Source organism: Geotrypetes seraphini, chromosome 5, assembly GCF_902459505.1.
Source record: "Geotrypetes seraphini chromosome 5, aGeoSer1.1, whole genome shotgun sequence".
Classification (NCBI taxonomy): domain Eukaryota; kingdom Metazoa; phylum Chordata; class Amphibia; order Gymnophiona; family Dermophiidae; genus Geotrypetes; species Geotrypetes seraphini.
In genome coordinates, this window is record NC_047088.1 from 164,856,846 (window position 1) to 164,876,891 (window position 20,046).

Below are 20,046 nucleotides of genomic sequence, written 5' to 3' on the forward strand. Positions count from 1 at the left end.
GTACCCTCCCCCCCAATCCCTCACTCACTCATCCCTGAGAAAAAAAACAAACCCTTTCCCTAGTGTTGTGCTCCCCAATCTTCCCCATTCATACCTCAAATGAAGCAGGTACAATGCCCACTCTCTCTTGCCTCTGATACCACCATCTTGAAAAATCAAATGCACCAGATAGGGTTAGTCTGCCATATCATGGATTTTTTTTCCTTATTTGGTAGTCTCTGCCAATCTACCACACAATAGATAAATTCCCTTATATGATAGACTGACTTTGCCCAGGATGCACTGCACAGGGCTGGGTACTGCTATATGGCAGCACTGGAGACAAGAGTGGGTGGGCATTGCTTCTGTCTCCTTTAAGGTATGAACTGGGGGAAGTGGTGGCTGGGTAAAGGTTGGGGTGTTTTAGACATCAGGGAAAGTGTATGTTTTTATGTTTCTTTTTTTTATAGTCGAGGTTAGGGGGATGGATGGGGAAGGTGGGGAGAACTTTACTAGACCACCAGGGTAAGGTTTATTTTTATAGTTGGGGGTCGAGGTCAGGTCGTGAATACCCCAGGGGATTCATTTTAACTTTTAAGTTGGGAGTCGGTTTGTCTAGACATGGAAAGAAGGCCAGTGTAGATGACCCCCAATTTATGTTGTAAATGTTACCTTTCCTGTCAGTGCTTGAGCCAATCACTAAGTTGATTCACTATGGCACTCAGAGGCTGATGCAGAAAGACACAGTAGAGTTGATAGTGCTGGTTCTACTATCAAATTAAGGTGTAATCCCCGCCCTCCGCTCCCCCCCCCCCCCCCACGATGCCATGCTATAAGCAATAAGCATACAAATTACTGTTGTGATAATAATGCGGCTGTAATCTGTGGCTTATTAGAAAATGTCATCTTTCTTGTCAGCACTATCAACTGGCTCTACTATGCCTTTCTGCATCAGCCTCTGCCATAGTGAATCAGCTCCTTAATAGTCAAGGGAAGAGCAAACCTCCTTTAATTACTGAACAGATCTGGTGTTGCAAAACATCTACAGAGAAACACAAAAAACATGAAATAGTTGGTTGCTCGAGAAGATTAAGGGTTCAACATTCATTTATTTGAAATTTTCCCACGTAAGTGCTTTTGAGCATATTTAAATGAGGTGTTTACTTTCTTGCTCTTAGTTTGAGCTGAAATCAGAGCACAATCATGCTCAGTGTGTATCAGCTGCTAAATTATAGACATTGGTGATGCCAGGAAAATGCCTGCATATATTGTAGAAAGACTGTTGTTTATTGTAATGAAGATGATAGTATGTTCTGTGACACTGAAAGGGAGCTGGCCTAAAATCCACATGTAGAGGTTCAATTTGCTTTTGCCAAGATATTTAAAGGGTCATTGAGCTGGGTTTGTTTGTTTTTTTAATTTAACAAATGATCATTTTCATTTGTCACAATCTCAAATATCTTTCTGCTGGATGTGTTTGATGAATTATGAATTTGGGTGAACCGAGTTCTAAACGATTTGCACATTGATTTTCAGATGTTCCTCCACATGTTTTGCAGTTTAGTGGAAAAATTTAGAAAATTTGTGCTAATTTTAACATTTGGTACATAGAGCACAGGATTGATGGTAGGCCCAGATCATTAGTTCCATTTAATCTGCCCTGTTTTATTCCTAGTATAATATGCCATATAAGCTTGGCTTTCTCTTCATTTCTTCACCACTTCAGATCCTTTGTGCTAATTTCATAATTTCTTGAATTCTATTAATGGTTTTGTTTACCTAAGGCATTCACAGGGTTACCAGCAGAGCCGGTTTTAGACATTCTGGGGCCCAGGGCAGAAATTAAGGAGGGGACTCCTGAGCCTCCCTCCTCTCTGTACCCTACCCCTGATATCCCTACCTCCCATTACTACTATACATAAAACAACTTTAAATGTCTTCTTCACACACAAAACACAGACCAACCTTTACCAAATACAGAACAAGAGGCCACAAATAGAAATTGAACTGGGAACCCCAATAAATTAAACTCAACAAGTATTACAATACTGGAGAAATAAAAACAGATATGCACTTCTTTCTGTACTGAACTCACAAGGCCCAGGTCCACCAAAATTTAGCCACCTCCCTTGCTCTGGATGGTGGAGATCCCAAATGTCTGGCAGGTAATGACCACCTCCTCTGGTCTGGCAGCCAGAAATCTCCAAGGTCTGCAGTTAGTGACAGTGTCTCTGAGCTGCCACCAGAGTTCTGGTTGCCGGACTGGAAGAAATGATTTTCAGCTGGCAGGGCTTTGGGAAACCCTCCAACTTAGGTACAGGCAGTCCCTGAGTTACAGCTGCCTGACTTAAGTGTGACTCGTACTTAAGAACGTGGTTGCGGCTTCATTTGATTTCACTGAGCAAAATTTCCAGTGGCTTGGAAAATCTGGACCCCTTAGACCTGCCCCCAGGTCCGCCCAGTTCCACCCATCCCTGCCCCATCATGCCCCAGTCCTGCCCCCCCAATCCCGTCCCAGCCCTGCCCCCTGCTGCTTGCTCTGGTCGGGCAGAAGGGCATGCGCGTATGCGACACAATGATGTCACACGCACGTGTGTGCGCATGACATCATCCCACTGCATTCCTGCCCGACGCTGATTATGAGGGAGGCTTTTCAAAACCCGGACATGTCCTCAAAAGGAGATGTCTGGGGAAATCCAGATGTCTGGTAACCCTACATAGACTCCTACACCTCTGCTGTAGCAGATTCAGGAATGATGCATGCCCACATTAAGAACAGTGTGTGGTTGTGCTTGCTGTACCTTAGATGGAACACTGGTAGGGACAGTTGGCCCTTTTGTCATCTGGAATCAGAGGTAGGCAGCAAGAATCTTAAAATCTACAAGTTCTGAGTTACATACAAATCTGACTTAAGAACAGTTTTAAAAACGTAACTCATTCATAACCCGGGGACTGCCTATATTTATATTTTGCATTTGGGTAGGAGGCATGGGGCACAGTAGGGAATGGGGCTGTTTCTGGAGGGCATGTGGCCTCATCTGCGCATGCAAAGAGTCCTTCCAGACTAGGCCGGAGGTCAGAGCTTTCTAAAACTTGGACAAACTGTCAGGTTTTGGAAAGTGCTTCCAGCACCCAGACAGTCCTCTGAAAAGAGGACAAGTCCAGGTTTTCCTGGACATCTGATAACCCTATACATTCGCCACACTTTCTGTGAAGAAATATTTTCTAATGTTGCTCCTGAGTCTACATCCTCTGGAGTTTTATATACACTTCCCCCTCCCCATTCGCGGTTTAGCTACTCGCAATTTCACATAATCGCAATTTTTTTATGAGGGGGGAGGAGGGAAAAAAACCCATATTTTTGTCTTCCCCCCGGCATCCCAGCCTTACCTAGTGGTCTAGTTGGTTTTCGGGGCAGGAGCGATCTTCCTACGCTCCTGCCCCGTGCAGATAGCCATTAGGAAATGGCTGTGGGGAGTTCCCGTAGTCTCTCGAGAGACTACGGGAACTCCCCACAGCCATTTCTTAATGGCTATCTGCAAGGGGCAGGAGCGTAGGAACATCGCTCCTGCCCCAAAAACCAGCTAGACCACCAGGTAAGGCCAGGATGCCAGGGGAAGGCGGAAGGGAGGCGGGCGTGGGTCAGAGCCGGATATTCACGGTTTTTCGCCATTCGCGGTCCGGCTCTGCCCCTATCCCCCGCGAATAACGAGGGAGAAGTGTAGTAGCCTCCTATTCTACAACATTCTTTCCTGTACATATTTGCTTTCTGGGCTTTATTTATAGCTCTGAGGTATTGTTTCATCAACCCCTGCTTTATAGTAAATATATTTAAATCATTGAAGGGCTCATTTTCAAAGGAGAAAAACATCCCAAAATGGCACAAAGCGGCAGAGAGATGATTTTTTTTTTTGCAAAAATGTGCAAATTGTTATTTTCAAAACAGATTTTTAAGAAGTTTTTCTCTGCACAATATGTGTTTTGAATGGGACTAGGATGCTTTATGATCTTGATGTTTTTCTGTGATAATGGAACATTGTATAAACATCCAGGGTAAAAAAAAAAAGAACATTTTTGACTAGACTGTTTCAAGAACAACTAATCCACGGATTCTCTAACCGGTGCCCATGTAGGCAGCTGCCTTAAAAGTAGCCACCCATCACATGTCAATCACACAACAATGCCAGTTAGAGAATCATGCTTGATTGCCGGGGGATTCTGAAATTAGACCGCAGCTTTCCATCAGCTGATTGCGGCAGGGGAATTTCTCCCGATCAGCTGAGCTGGACTCCACAAAACCGCAGCTTCGGGGAGTCTTGCTGGCTCAGCTAATCGGGGGAAATTCCCCTGCCATGATCAGCTTGCCACCTGCGGTGAGCAGAAGACTCCACACACCAATCGGCAGGAGGGATGCCCACTCCCTACTGCCTGAAGACATCCCCGACACCTTCCCACACCGAAATCAGCAGGAGAGATGCCCACACTCTCCTGCCTGAATACAACCCCTCAGCAACATCCCCCCCACACACACACTTGAAATCAGCAGGAGGGATGCCCACTCCCTTCTGCCTAAATAACCTCCCCAACACCCTCATACCTTTACTGGAAGACCGGCAAGAGGGATACCCATTCCCTCCTGCCAGCAGGCCTTCCTCTTCCCAATGTATCCTGGGATGCACTGGGAGGGGCCTAATGCCCTGAATGGCCTGGGTGCCAAATGCCCCTCATAGGTCCCTGGAGTAACCTAGAGGGTTTTGCAGTAAACTGTAGAAAGTTAGATTCAGGCTGAAATCCCACTCTGTTACACTTCTGGTGAAAAAATGCAAGCACCCTTAAAAACAAAAAATATCTACTGAACTACATATAAGTGATACCTGCAGGTCTAAATAGTGGTGTACAGCACTTTTACTATCCCCGGAGGGCTCACCATACAATAAAAGTGGATTATGAAGTGATATGTACCTGGTACCTTTAATGTGGTCCACTGCAGTGCCCCCTAGACTGCCTCACTGCTCTGCTCGGGTGTTTGTGTGGCCACTAAATTAAGAGGCTGCCCCTCAGATGTCCCTATGTCTTGCTGCTCCTGCCGGCCTCAGCTCTCCCTCTGACATCACTTCCTGGTTCAACTGAAGATTTTATCTAATCTAAGGCTTGGCTTTATATACCGAGACATCATTCCAAGAAAGCTCGACTCGGTTTACAATAGTTAACTTAACAAATAAAAACCATAAAGAATAAGGCTAAATTTTGGAAGATTAATTTTCAAAGTGTTTAGCAAATAAAGTGGTTTGTAAAGATTTACGAAAAAATTGAAATGAGCCAGAACTCCGTATAAGAAATGGAAGATCATTCCAAAGTTGAGAGAACTTAAAAATCAGAGATTGACTAAAAAATCTTGACTCCTTTAATCTTTTTCTTGGAAGGAAGAGATAACTTAAATTGTTGACTACCTCTTGAAAAGGAGAATCTGTAAACGTTATCTAATAACATTGTGCCACAATTAATGTCCAGAAAGTGCTTTCGTGAATTGAAAACATTTTTCCATTTAGCCGACAATTTGAATCTAGAAGATGGAAAAGCTGCCAAAGTTGTGCTATTCTACTGTCACTTATCAAAGAAATTTGTAGTTCTCCATATCATATGCTTCCAAAGTATCATCAACTGGTAAAATAACTATTTCAGGTTCTTCTTCAAGATCTTCATTTTCAGTAACCAAGGCAACAGCTTCCTCCAAAGTAACATCTAACAGACATCATAGACAACTAACAATTATACTATATTTTTCTGTATAAAGAGAAAAATGTAGTTATAGATGCCAACGTTCCACATGTGGAACATGCGAATAAAACACTGAACAGCATGTGTAAAAACAACTAACCATCAGCATATATACTGTACATTGTGAACCTAAAAAACATACAACAAGAAAGTTGACTCCAATCCCTCCACAAAAAGAGTGCAACCAAAAAGCAAAAACTTGTGGAGAATTGATGTCCAAGATGAAGGCTTTATTAGAATAAATACATAATCCACATGAAAAAGTCTAGGGCCTGAACCACTGGAAACATGTGGATCCAACACGGTCTGTGTTTTGACACTATGGTCTTCCTCAGGGGTCCCTATAGGTCTTATAAACTGGCAATTCACCAGCGCAGGAGCTTTCATTTATACTTAATCCACAAACCAGCTTATAGGACCTATAGGGACCCCTGAGGAAGACCACAGTGTCAAAACATAAACCGTGTTGGGTCCACATGTTTCCAGTGGTTCAGGCCCTAGACTTTTTCATGTAGATTATTTATTTATTCCAATAAAGCCTTCATCTTGGACATCAATTCTCCACAAGTTTTTGTTTTTTAGTGTATCTTCAACAGAATTCTTATGAAATTTAGTGTGTCATGTCCTGAATGAAGTTGATGCAAAGTGCTGTAAATTTTTCCCACTGCACCACAACACTTGTGAAAATGAAATGTCACTATTGGATTCGCAGAGAAACGGAAAATAGTTTGTAAACAGTCTCTGTATCAAATTGGTTTTCACTGCAGAAGACCGTATTCTGTTAAAGAACTTGGCACTACTAAAAGGTTACAGCAGTCAACGATTGCTGAAAGAGTTCCCACAGAAGGGTTGGAACAAAAATGGCCTTGATGTGTGCTGCTATGCAAGATCCAAGCAACGGGCACTGTGGATCGTAAGCCAGGCAGCGAACAACCATGCTCTATTTACACACAAGAGAACATTGACTTTATATTTGATCTTGTACTGAGTCAGGAAGACACGCTGTAAATATACTGAACAACTCACCAAATAGCAAGAGAAGCAAGAATAAAACAGACAACTGTGGTTAGGATAATTCATGACAATCTGAAATTAACTTGTCTTAAAAAGTATTATACCCAAGAGTTAATTTTATACAACAAAGACAAAATTATCAAATTATCATTTAGCAGCTTTTGACCAAGTACCCAGTGCACAGCGTCAGCGTCAACTGGTTTCTAGATGAAAAATGATTTATAGTAGCTCCACTGATTAACACACTGATTGATCGCCTGTATGTGCCTTCAACAACACTAGGGTGTGAGGTTAATGCCAAATGCCTACTACAGATGTGCCCGATCTTCAACCAGTCAGTTATGGTCTCAGTTGCACTCTCAAAACTCAGATTCACAGATCTGTTTTTCATTGATCCTGGGTTTAAGATCAATGGTGCATACTACCGGGACATCCTCTTGATGCAGAAGCTGTTACCAGTGATCCGTTGCATGTCAGGAGACTACTTTATCTTCCAACAGGACAAAGCCCCAGCACATTTGGCAAAAGGACACCGTAAAACTGCTACATTGAGAGACCTCAGACTTCATTGATCCAGACGTCTGGCCTGCAAATTTACCAGACTTAAACCAAATTGACTATCGAATCTGGGGGCTGATACAGAAACACATCTACCAGACAGCGATATCTGATGTTGAAGACCTTAAACGTGCCTCATCTCTGTTTGGGCTGAGCTGAAGCAGAGCGTCATATTGATAAGTTTACAGATCAGTGGCAGCCATTGCTGAGGGTGTGCCTTCATGCAAAGGGAGCATACTTCAAACATCTGCTTAATTGAAGCATTACTTTTTGGCTTTGCATTTTTCTGCAAGATACACCATAAAACTTTTTGATGTGTTTTTATTCAGTTCACAATTCATTTTCACAAGGTAGTGTTGTGGTGTGGTGGGAAATATTTACATTTTACATCAAGTTTAACCCCCCTCTTTTATTAAGGTGCGCTAACTGATATGCATGCGCTAATCGAATTAGCACGCGCTAAACGCTAAGGCATCCATAGACTAACATGCACGTGTTAGCGTTTAGCATGCGCTAATCGGTTAGCGCACCTTAGTAAAAGAGGGCCAAAGTTTCAAGTTTATTAAAATTTTTGATTAATCACCTATCATGGTTTCTAGGTGATGTACAAAAAAGGGAACATAACAATCATCATTTAAAAAAAACATATAAAGCATGTGACATGGACAAAGAGGGACTCACAGATACAGAAGAGGGACAAGGTAGAACTCCAATAAATTCAGAAAAGTAAACATAAAGAGATTGAGACAAAAGAAAGGGGGGAGAAGGGGGTGGTTGATCGACTTCATTCAGGACACGACGCACGAAAGTTCATAAGAATCAGCCAAGTTCTGTGGAAGATATGACAAAATACATTTTGGCGTGTTTTGTTTTGTTGGTTCATAGTGAATTATAGTCAGTCCTCTAGTTGTAAGTACATAAATTAGTTGTTTTTTAGTTGTTGTTTTTTCCATTCCTGGAGACAGCATGTCTGCCTCTTCTTATTTGCAAAGCTTAAACCAAGGGCTCCTTTTACGAAGGTGCGCTACCAGTTTTAGCGCGCACTAGCTGAAAATCTACCGCCTGCTTAAAAGGAGGCGGTAGCGGCTAGTGTACATGGCAATTTAGCGCACGCTATTCCGCGTGTTAAAGCCCTAACGCACCTTCATATAAGGAACCCCAAATTGATGCAATAGATCCAGAGATATAACAATTTGAATATATGTTCTACTTGTGGAATGCTAGCAGCTAAAATGGAAGCACTGAGGATTTAGGCAACACTCCTTACTGCTGAATTCCTTAGGCTGCTACTTTACCAAATTGAAGGTTTTATTTCTCAACACATTAGGGGTACTCTCACCTTTATATCTCATCTTTATACCTTTATATAAGTATCTAGCTAAAGAAACACCGAACAATTTGGTCACCACTGATATGGATAACATTCAAATGCTCATCACACCTGTAACTGCATAATTTGTCATCATTAGCCACCTGTGAACAATTACTTGAGTGTTAAAGCCTAAAATCACATTTACTATCAAGAGAATAGAGGTCTTTGGAATTAACAATTTAAAATCAGCTCCTTAGAGTCTAATGGAACTGTTTCTGATTGGATACTCGACTTAAGTGAAAACAATTCACACATTCAGGAGGGCTACTCCTGAATTAGGTTTTCTTGAGCTCTTATTTACCAAGAGGTACATGTTCAATAGTCTGGAGAATGCGTAAAAATGTGCACATAATTTAAGCATATTTTGAGCCATATTTGTATCTGCTAGCTCTGCAGCCAAAGTTGAATGGTAAGTGAATATTACTACTATCCGTATAACTTTAACCCCCTCCTATGGCTGCCTCCTATTCCCACCCCAGTTAAAACACATATAGAGGGGCATTTTTGATATGATGTCCAAATCCGAATTGAGACGTTTTACTGAAAATATCTCTAACCAAGGTATAGCACACAGCCATAATCGAACCAGAAAAATATCTACATTTCTAATTCGATTACGGCTTTGAGCTGGACATGTTGAGCCTAAAAATGTCCTAGGGAAAAACGTAGAAAAAAAAAAGCCATAAAGAGGACTCTGGCAGCATTCCTAATGAACTGGCCACACACACATCCCAGCAGTGCAGAGGGGCAGCCTAGTAGTTAGTTGCAATGGTTTGGTTGTGGTTTTGGTTTATTTATTTATATCCCGCCTTTATCCAGGGCGGGTTACAAGCGTACATACAAAAAAATAAAGTTACATATAAAATACAAAACAAAATACCAAACAATAAAATCCATCGGTGACTAGCACCTTACTGTCATCAATCTCTATTCTTCACATAAAGAGACCCAGGTACAAATCTCAACTAAACCCCTTCATATTGTATAGTTAGCCCTTCAAGAACAGAGAAAACCTACTATACCAAAAAGTGTACCACTAGAATAGCCCTCAGACTTGCAGGTCACATATACAGTAAATATGAACAGGAATTAGTTCTTTGTTCATTGTCCATTGCACTGACCACTAGGTTACTCCACCCACTTGCCTGTTGCTTTCTTAGGAATGACCTTGATTTCTGCAGCTGTCATAGAATCAGGTATCTACTGTCACTGTCACATTTTTTGGAGGTGAGAGGGAGTCAATGACCACTGGGGGATAAAAAATGGGGGGGTCATGCCTTCATCTCTCCAGTGGTTAGCTAATCAGTTTGGGCAACTTTTTCTTAGTCATGACTGAAACATATCTAGATAAATACGTACTTTTTTTCTGCTCTTGACCTTTTAGTCAGTTCTATTATCGCAGAAAAACATCCAGATATAAAGCTCCTCCAAGTCCTCCAACTTTCCCCCTTGCAATTTAGATTAAATGCAGAGTAAAACGTCCCATTTCTGAGTTTTGAAAATCACAGCTTAGACATTTTGATGAGGAAAATGTTCATCTGCTTCTCTGTGCTGCTTTTAAGACTTTTTCTCTTTTGAAAAGAAAAATTAGGTTGATACCTCAATAATCTTCTTTCTTGTAGATGTGGCTAGTGGTCCTGAATGCTAGGGTTATGCATCTGAACCTGCAAGTTGCTTGCAGAATGCTGTCAATCATCTTTTGAACTCCGCCTCCTTCCCAGGGAGCTGCTCCTGCCCCCTCAGTTTGTACAAAAGCAATGAAAGACATAACTGAAAGGAGGGGAAAATCCCAGATACTACAATTCTGTTCTGTTCTGTTAACATTATAACATTCAAGTAACTGCTCAAACCAGATACAAAATCGTGTGCAACCAGAATTAATCTTACATAAAGCTTGTAGCTACTTGAATATCCTGTATCAAGCAGAGACAAACCAGACTTTATGTTCTTGAGCGTTTTCCCTTTTTTTTTTTTTATCCTCTCAGTTCATCTGAGAGACAGAGAATTCTTCAAATTCAGACTCAAAGATGGAGACAGCAAACTACAGACCAGTGAGTCTAACATCGATAGTGAGCAAACTAATGGAAACTCTAATCAAACACCAATTGGATAAGATCCTGGATGAGAAGAATCTATGGGATCCCCGACAATATGGATTTACTAAGGGGAGATCATGCCAATCCAACCTGATCAGCTTCTTTGACTGGGTGACGGGGAAGCTGGATATTGGGGAGTCCCTGGACATCGTGTATCTGGGCTTTAGCAAAGCATTCGATAGCGTACCACACCGCAGGTTGCTGAGCAAAATGAGTTCTATAGGATTAGGTGACACGTTGACGCAATGGGTTGGGAACTGGCTTGGAGGTAGGCTCCAAAGGGTGGTGGTGAACGGCACCCCCTCCGAAATGACGGAGGTGATTAGTGGAGTACCACAGGGCTCAGTCTTGGGCCCAATCCTATTCAACATATTTATAAGAGACTTGGCAGAAGGGCTTCGAGGTAAAATAACATTATTCGTCGATGACGCCAAACTAAGTAATGTAGTGGGCAAATGCACAACAGACGAAGATTCAATGCCCGACAACATGATGCATGACCTACTCCTACTGGAGCGATGGTCTAGGACATGGCAACTCAATTTCAATGCCAAAAAATGCAAAATTATGCACCTGGGCAGCCAAAATCCATGCAAGTCTTATACTCTTAATGGCGAGATCCTAGCAAAAATGGTAGCAGAACGAGACTTGGGGGTAATCGTCAGTGAGGACATGAAGTCTGCCAATCAAATGGAGCAGGCTTCGTCCAAGGTGAGACAAATCATGGGCTGCATATGAAGGGGTTTCGTCAGTCGTAAGGCGGAAGTCATTATGCCATTGTATAGATCCATGGTGAGGCCCCACCTGAAATACTGTGTGCAATTCTGGAGGCCGCATTATCGCAAGGATGTGCTGAGACTGGAGTCGGTGCAGAGAATGGCCACCCGGATGGTCTCGGGACTCAAGGATCTACCATACGAAAAACGGCTTGACAAATTACAGCTATACTCGCTCGAGGAGCGCAGAGAGAGGGGAGACATGATCGAGACGTTCAAGTATCTTACGGGCCACATCGAGGCGGAGGAAGATATCTTCTTTTTCAAGGGTCCCACAACAACAAGAGGGCATCCGTGGAAATTCAGGGGCGGGAAACTACGAGGTGACACCAGGAAATTATTTTTCACTGAAAGAGTGGTTGATCGCTGGAATAGTCTTCCACTACAGGTGATTGAGGCCAGCAGCGTGCCTGATTTTAAGGCCAAATGGGATCGGCACATGGGATCTATTCACAGGGCAAAGGTAGGGGAGGGACATTAGGGTGGGCAGACTAGATGGGCCGTGGCCCTTATCTGTCGTCTATTTCTATGTTTCTATGTTTCTATTTTAAGGCAGGCAAAGTCCACTTTCACAAGAGCGGGCTTCAGGACCACTAGATACATCTACAAGAAAGAAGATTGAGGTAAGAACCTAATCTTTGTTTCTAGTGAAATGTGTCTAGTGGTCCTGGTCCCCAGAGACTATGGCGGGTCTGTTGAGCCTGCCTTCACAATGGAGGACCCAAAAGTGGCATCTTTCCTGGCTGCTATGTCTACCCTATAGAACCTGGTAAAGGTATGAAGGGTAGACCAAGTAGCTATTCTACTGATTTCCTCAGGCGAAACTGCCCATGAGGTAGCAATTCCTCCAATGAAGTGCGCTTTCAATGAGATCAGTGGCTGCTTACCACAACCCACATACGTGGAAGAAATAGCCATTTTAATCCATCTGGAAATCGAGGTTTTAGAGGCTGGTCTCCCTTTCTTAGCATGACTGGTCAGAGCATAAAAGTGATCCGATGTGCAAAACTCATTGATAACTTTGAGATACCAGAGAAGCACTCACTTGACATTAAGCAAATGCAACGCTTTATCAGACCCCATAGGGTAAAAAGTGGGCAAACAGATTTCCTACTTGATGTGGAAGGTTGAGACTACTTTTAGTAAGAAGGACGGGACCATGCATATGGAGAGCCCTGCTTCTGTAATCTTAAGGAATGGTTCCCTGCTGGACAGAGCTTATAACTCAGAAACTTGTCTCGCTGATGTAATCGCCACCAGAAACATTATCTTGACTGTAAGATTCAGAAGGGAAGCCTTCCATAAGGGCTCATAAGGAGCTCCACTGAGACCTTGTAATATGGTGCTAAGATTCCAGGAAGGGAAAGGGAGACTCTCCTCCATTGCCAATTCCAGACTTCGCTCCTTTCATCTAGCCTGGAATAAATAACTGAGTTTGTCCGCCAAGCCCCTTTCCTTACCTTGATTAATAGCAGACTGAAAACCCACCTTTTTTGATATAGCCTTCAATCCATAACCCTACTCCCCACTGCCTACCAACCTAGCCAGCAGATTAACTGTTCCCCTAACTACGTCCATGACATCCTGTTTGTCTGTCTTGTTTGTATAGATTGTAAGCTCTTTTGAGCAGGAACTGTCTTCTTTGTGACAACACTGCGTACATCTGGTAGCACTATAGAAATAATTATCAATAGTAATAGTAGTAGACGTACCGGAAGGCACAACCAAACAGCCCCTTTAATGAACCAGGTAACATTTGGGTAAGAGGCCAGAGAGCCTCTTTTCCACCCCACCCAAGCTTGGAAACAGGAAAGGCCTGCTATCTGCACTTTTAGCGATCTGACTGATAGACCTTTCTGAAGTCCCTCTTGCAAAAAGTCTAGGACAGGGGTAGGCAACGAGGGCTGCAATCCAATTGGGTTTTTAGGGTTTCCCCAATGAATATGCATGAGATCCATTTGCATACAATGGGAGGCAGTCATGCAAATAGATTTCATGCATATTCATTGGGGAAATCCTGAAAATCCAACTGGATTGCGGCCCTCATTGCCCATCCCTGGTTTAGGACTACCAAAATCAGAGCTCATAAGGGTTCTACATCATCCAAAGCATACCAGAGCTGAAAGCACTTCCAGGCTTTGGTATAGGTTGCTTCTTAGCTCTAAGCAGAGTATAGATAACTATGTCTGAGTAACCCTTGCTCATTAGGGCCACCCACTCAAGAGCCATGCCATAAGCCCAAAGTATTCTGAATTGTTGATAGGGACTGGTCCCTGAGTGAGAAGATCCACCTGAACCAGAAGTCTGAGGCCTTCTTCCTTCTGGAGGCGAACTAGGTCTGCTTACCATGGTCTGTGGGGCCAATCAAGTTCAACTAGGACTACAAATCTCAGATGAATCACAATCCTGTGAAGGATTCGACCTAGCATGAGCCCTTTCTCCGGCCATGGTTGCACTAAAGCGTCCAACCCTGCACTTCCAGGTTCATATCTTCATCTGTAAAAACAATCTACCTTTGTGTTTACCACTCAGCTCATCATATCCATCTGTGAATGTCCCCACTGCTGAACTACGGAGGTGAACAATTGAACTATGGAGGTAGGAGGATAATTCCCTTGAGTCGAGAGTCTGTCGACTGAGAAAGTTGGTCTGCACATTTTCCATTCCCGTTACGTTTGCTGCAAATGTGCTTCTGCCCACCAAAAGAGGAGTTGAGCTTCTAGGCATAATGGGGCACTTCTGGTGCCTCATTGCCTGTTGACATAGGCCACCGCTGTCGCATTGAGAAGACTCTGACTGCCTTGCCTTCCAGAGACTTCTCCAGTGCCTGCAGCGCTAGTCAAATTCTAGTCGATTTATGAATCACTTTTGCTGAGCCAGTGCCCAATGACCCTGAACTGGATATCTGTTGCAATGACCCCTCCCTCTGTAAATGCTGGAATCAGTTGTTAGAATCTCCCTTATGAAAATTCAGGGAGGCATGCCTTTGAAAGGGCAGTCAGCTGCAGCCGCCACCAAGGACTGCTTTTCACTTCTGATAATCAGGGAAGCAGTTGCTGAAGCGAGCCTGTCTGAGAAGACTATTGAGAGAGAAGAGAGTCATGTGGTTCTTGCCCAAGGGACCACCTCTATGGCTGCCACCATCGACCCCATGGGAGATGGATTTTGTAGTAGGTCTGAAATATGCTTCTGGAACTTCAGTCAGCATGACTCTGGAAGAAAGACCTGACCCAAGACCATGTCAAACAAAATTCCCAGGTACTCCAGGTGCTGGGTCAACTCTAGCTGGCTCTTGAAGTTGACAATCTGTCCCAAGTTCTGGATGAGTTGGACCACTCTCAAAAGTGCCAGTTTTCCTTCCTTCCTTGGACAGGGCTCTGACTAACCAATCATCCAAATATGGATGTCCCTGGATCCCTGCCTTGCAGAGGTGTGTTGCTAACAGCACCAGCACCTTGGTAAAAGTGTGAGGTGTTGTTGGAAGGCCAAAGGGGAGTGCTGCAAACTAGAAATGCTGCTCCAGCACATGAAACCGCAAATACCTCTTGTGGGCCAATACCAGCTCTGTAGCATGAAGATCTAGTAGCCTTTGTACCATTGCCTGGATTCTGAGGGCTCTCTCTGTCCATCTGCCAGAGATTCTACAAAGTAGTCTGGTAGGGAGGCACAAAACTCGATTATGTAACCTTCTGAAACAACTTCTAGGACCCAATAGTCTGTTTCTATCTGAGCCCAGACTGACTAAAAAGCTGACAGCCTGCCCCCTATCTGGGGAGGAGGAGGGTTGGCCTCGTTCCTGGCATCATTGTGCTTTCTTGGAGGTTGGGGAGGGACAAGAGCCAGAGGCTTATTGTCTCCTGCCCCCATTGAACCTCTGGCATCAGAGAGAAGGTATGGGCCAGCCAATTGCTGCTTGGCTGACCCGGACCTTCTTTCCGACATCAGAATTGACGTCGGGGGAAGGCTTGTGGGCCGGCGGCATGCAATCGCTGCACGCATCTGGCCCTTCCCATCCTGGATTTGCTGCATCAGTGGGCGGTGGTGGACCAGGGGAGGAAGAATTGGCAGCAGGTAGGCCAGGCTTCAGGGGAGGGGGTGGGGCAAAGGCTGGAAGGCAGTGAGGGGGACTTAGGAAGGAGGGAGGGAGGAAGGAAGGAGAGAGAGAGGCAAAGAAAGACCCGGGGGGGGGGGGGGGTTGTAAGCAGAAGAAAGACAGAGAGAAAGGCCTGGACCAGAGGCAGATGCTGGACTATGGGAGGTGCAGACAGAGGGGGAGAGACCCTGAGGAAGAACAGAGAGATGTACGATCATAACAGAGGAGGGAGAGAGAGGGAGACCTGGAACAAAGATGGTGGTAGGTACAAAGGGGAACTGACACTGGATCTGTGGAGGGTGTAAGCAGAGGGAAAAGAGAGAGAGAGACCTGGTCCCAAGGGAAGGGGCTGGATTGCGAAAGAAAGAAATATTGGATGCACAATCAGAAGGAAGTGTGACCAGAAACTCATGAAGTCACCAGCCAACAAAGGTAGGAAAAATGATTTTATTTTCAATTTAGTGATCAAAATGTGTCAGTTTTGAGAATTTATATCTGCTGTCTATATTTTGCACTATATTTGTCTATTTTTCTATAGTTGTTATTGAGGTGACATTACATATTTTAGTCATCTGCCTTGACATCTTTGAAAACCCCCTGAATATAAATGATGATTAACATTTTCTCTGCATACAGTGTGCTTTGGTTTTTTTTTAAAATTTTGTGGTTACCATTATGTATTAATAAGATTATATTGTGTGTATATGAAAAATAGATGGAAGAAATCGCATTACAATTAGTATTATTATTATGGGGGTGGAGTCAGGGGCAGAGTTGGGGCGGGTCTGGGGCGGAATTTGGGCAGGGATGGGGTGGAGTTTGGCCAGGGGTACTTGGTTGGTAAGCTTAGGGGGTAATTGGCTTGAAAAGGTTGAGAAACACTGTTCTACCACACATGGGACATGGACGCTTCTCGATCGGTTAATGCTTGGTTCAATTATGCTGAGCAGTCTGTGGCACTGATTATCCACACTGACTATTATGGCATTGGCTGATTTGTGCCATGGTGGTTTTGGGGTAGAGTTAAGTTGACCTTTAAGCTATGCAGGTACTGCCCTGGTGATCTTCAATGGTGATGCCTGCATAGCTAACCAGGCAAGTTAGGACTACTATTTAAATAGTCTATCTGCTCGATTAGCTATGAAGGTACAACACTGAATATCCACCATACCTGGATAGCTTTTGGGCCCCACTAAAAGTCCAAATATTCAGCACCGGTGCCCTGATAGTACCCAGCACTGAATATCTAGATCTAATTTAGCTGTCAAAATTTAGAAAAAACCTGACCGATACTGATTGAATATGAACTCCATAACTTTTAGCCACTATTATGACTTACACAGACAAAACCAATACATTGTCCAAGTTGGCAAATTCAAACAAAACAAATTATGTGGTTAGCACCCTACGCTAATTACATAAGTGGCTTTGAATATTGTTTAGTAAAGGTTCTCTCCCATTTTGGGTGTAATTTTCTCAAATCATTTTTATGTGAAATCTGTTTTTATTAAGCAACAACCAGATCACAAAGAAACAGCAGGGCAAAAACATTTCAAATATAGAAAACAGAGCTCCCTACCCCCAAGAGGACTGGACTCTGATGTCCTCTCAGGTTACATAGTATCCCAACCCCCCATACCCCCCCAAAAACCCCGCCCAGCACCCCACTCTCCCCAACCCCACCCCCCCAAATCAGACATGCATATGTGACCACATTCATGCCTAACTGGTCTTATAAAATTTTATCCAGCAGAAAAGTACGATACACATAATGAGATGATGTGTGCTTGTGGGTAGGTGTGTACACAGGGGTGGAGTTTGGGAGAAGCATAGGCAGAGTTTGCAATAGGGCCTGATTCTATAAATGGCGCCTAACTTGGTAGGCACCTAGGAAAATGGCACCTACCGCATGTCATTCAAAGTTAGGCACCGTTTGTAGAATCTCACCTAGCAGTGCCTAAACCAAGTTAGGCACAGATAGATGTCTATAATAGAAAATGACATGGGGACAAATTTTTCCCCGTCCCCATGGGAACTCATTTTTCCATCCCGTTCTAGAGAGTTATTTTCCTGTCCCTATCCCGTTCCTGCAAGCTCTGTCCTCATCTGCACAAGCCTCAAACACTTTAAAATCATGTGTTCGAGGCTTGTGTGGTTAAGGCAGAGCTTACAAAAAAGGGACAAGGACAGGGACAGTAACAAAACTCATGGGGACAGGATGGGGAAATTGAGTTCCTGCGGGGATGGAAACAAATCTGTCCCTAACCACGTCTACTTTCTGGGTAGGTGCCTTGGTGTAGACAGGCATATACCAAGTTAGATGTCTACCAGAAAATTATTATTTTTTAATTGGTTTAAAATTGTTTTTAATGGCATGTTCAATTAACAGCGCTGATTGAACCAATTAAAAAATTAAGTTAGGCACTTAATTGGCTAGGTACACTGATCTAAGCGCCTAACTGTAGGCACGTTTCATAGAATCAGGGCCATAGATTATAACATACATTAACCTACACATGTACTTGAACAATCTAGGTGCAGACCTTTACCTTTGCTCAAAAGCAGACTTAAACTCCCACACCTGCAATGTAGATTCAATGTTCTGCTGCTGAACCTTAGTATTTTATAACAACTAATAGAACCTTAAGGGACCCTTTTACCAAACTGCAGTAAAAATTGGCCTTAACAAGTGCCTTGAATTTTGAATTGGCGATAAATCAAAAATACCTAATAAACTTGGATAAACTTGGAAACTTAACGTGTGGGTCATTACTGTCGTGCTAAGGCCATTTTTACTCGTGTTCTCCACAAACAGTACTTCATAACATATTCATTTATAATTTTTACTTATTCATTGGTCTTCAGAAGTGCTAGTATTAGCCAATTGGTTTGAGTGGCCAAAAACTATGTGGCACTAGCCTCCTCATCAGACCGTTATGTTTTATATAAAATGCTTTAGTGCTTCTATACTTCAATGCTCTTCAGTGACCTTTGTCACAAAATTTCCAATGATTGGGATAGTGTGGAGCTAAAGCAGAAGGAGGGACTTTTTCTTGATACAGCCTTCAGGTGAAACATGTCGGAATGACAGGTCCCTTCCCGATAACTATTGACAAAGGGAAAACTCAGAAAATGCAGAAAAAAAGATAAGTTGAAAGATTATTTATTTACTCAAGCACTGAAGTATAGAAGCACTAATGTACTAAAGCACTAAAGCACAGGTGTCAAAGTCGGTCCTCGAGGGCCAGACTCCAGTCGGGTTTTCAGGATTTCCCCAATGAATCTGCATGAGATCTATTTGCATGCACTGCTTTCAATGCATATTCATTGGGGAAATCCAGAAAACCCGACTGGATTCCGGCCCTCGAGGAGGGACTTTGACACCCCTGCACTAAAGCATTTTATATAAAACATAACGGTCTGATGAGGAGGCTAGTGCCACATAGTTTTTGGCCACTCAAACCAATTGGCTAATACTGGCACTTCTGAAGACCAATGAATAAGTAAAAATTATAAATGAATATGTTATGAAGTACTGTTTGTGGAGAACACGAGTGATAGCATAACAGTACAAAGGACTGCTGTAACCATTACTTATTCAGTATAAGGCCATTTTTACTGCATGCGTAAAATGGCCTCTTTTTTATTTTTTGAATTAATGGCTACATGCTAATTTTCCTAATAGCACTTGGCCATTAGTGTGTGAGCCCTTACAACCACCTATTTTGTAGAAGGTAAGGATTCATGTGCTACTCACATGCTAATCGATTAGGCACAGTAATGTAGATACACTAACCGATTAGCGTAGAACATACATACTCTTTGCCACCCTAACCCCTCACAGCATTAAAAAATAAAAATCTACATTTTAGGGTATGGGAAGCAATCCTGATGTTAAAATTGCCGTAGAACATCTGAGTTTGCCCCATGGTAAGACATATTAAGCTGTAGTAAACACATATTAGTGCTTACCGCAAATTAATAAAAGAACCCCTATGTCTCTTTATAAAACCAACATAAACTAGGTATCTATAACTTGCTTAACCTAGACAATCTCCTTATAAAACTACTATCTACATGTGTAAGGAAAAAATGCTTAGTAAATAGGTCTGTAAGATACAAAGCAGATTTTAAGCCTATGCACACAGACACACTTGAAAGGTACAAAACAACTATTTATGGGTTCACAGACCTGAGACTTGTTATTTCAGGGATTGAAGAATAATCTCAGCTCAGAATATTAATCTAATCTAACAACCTATGTCTTTAATTATTATCTGGTTTAACAAGTTCAATATATTCTCCAAACACTGGCTGTAGTAGTTTATTCAGCACAAAAGGTTGGTTTACCTTAGCCAAGCAGATAGCCACTGTCTCACT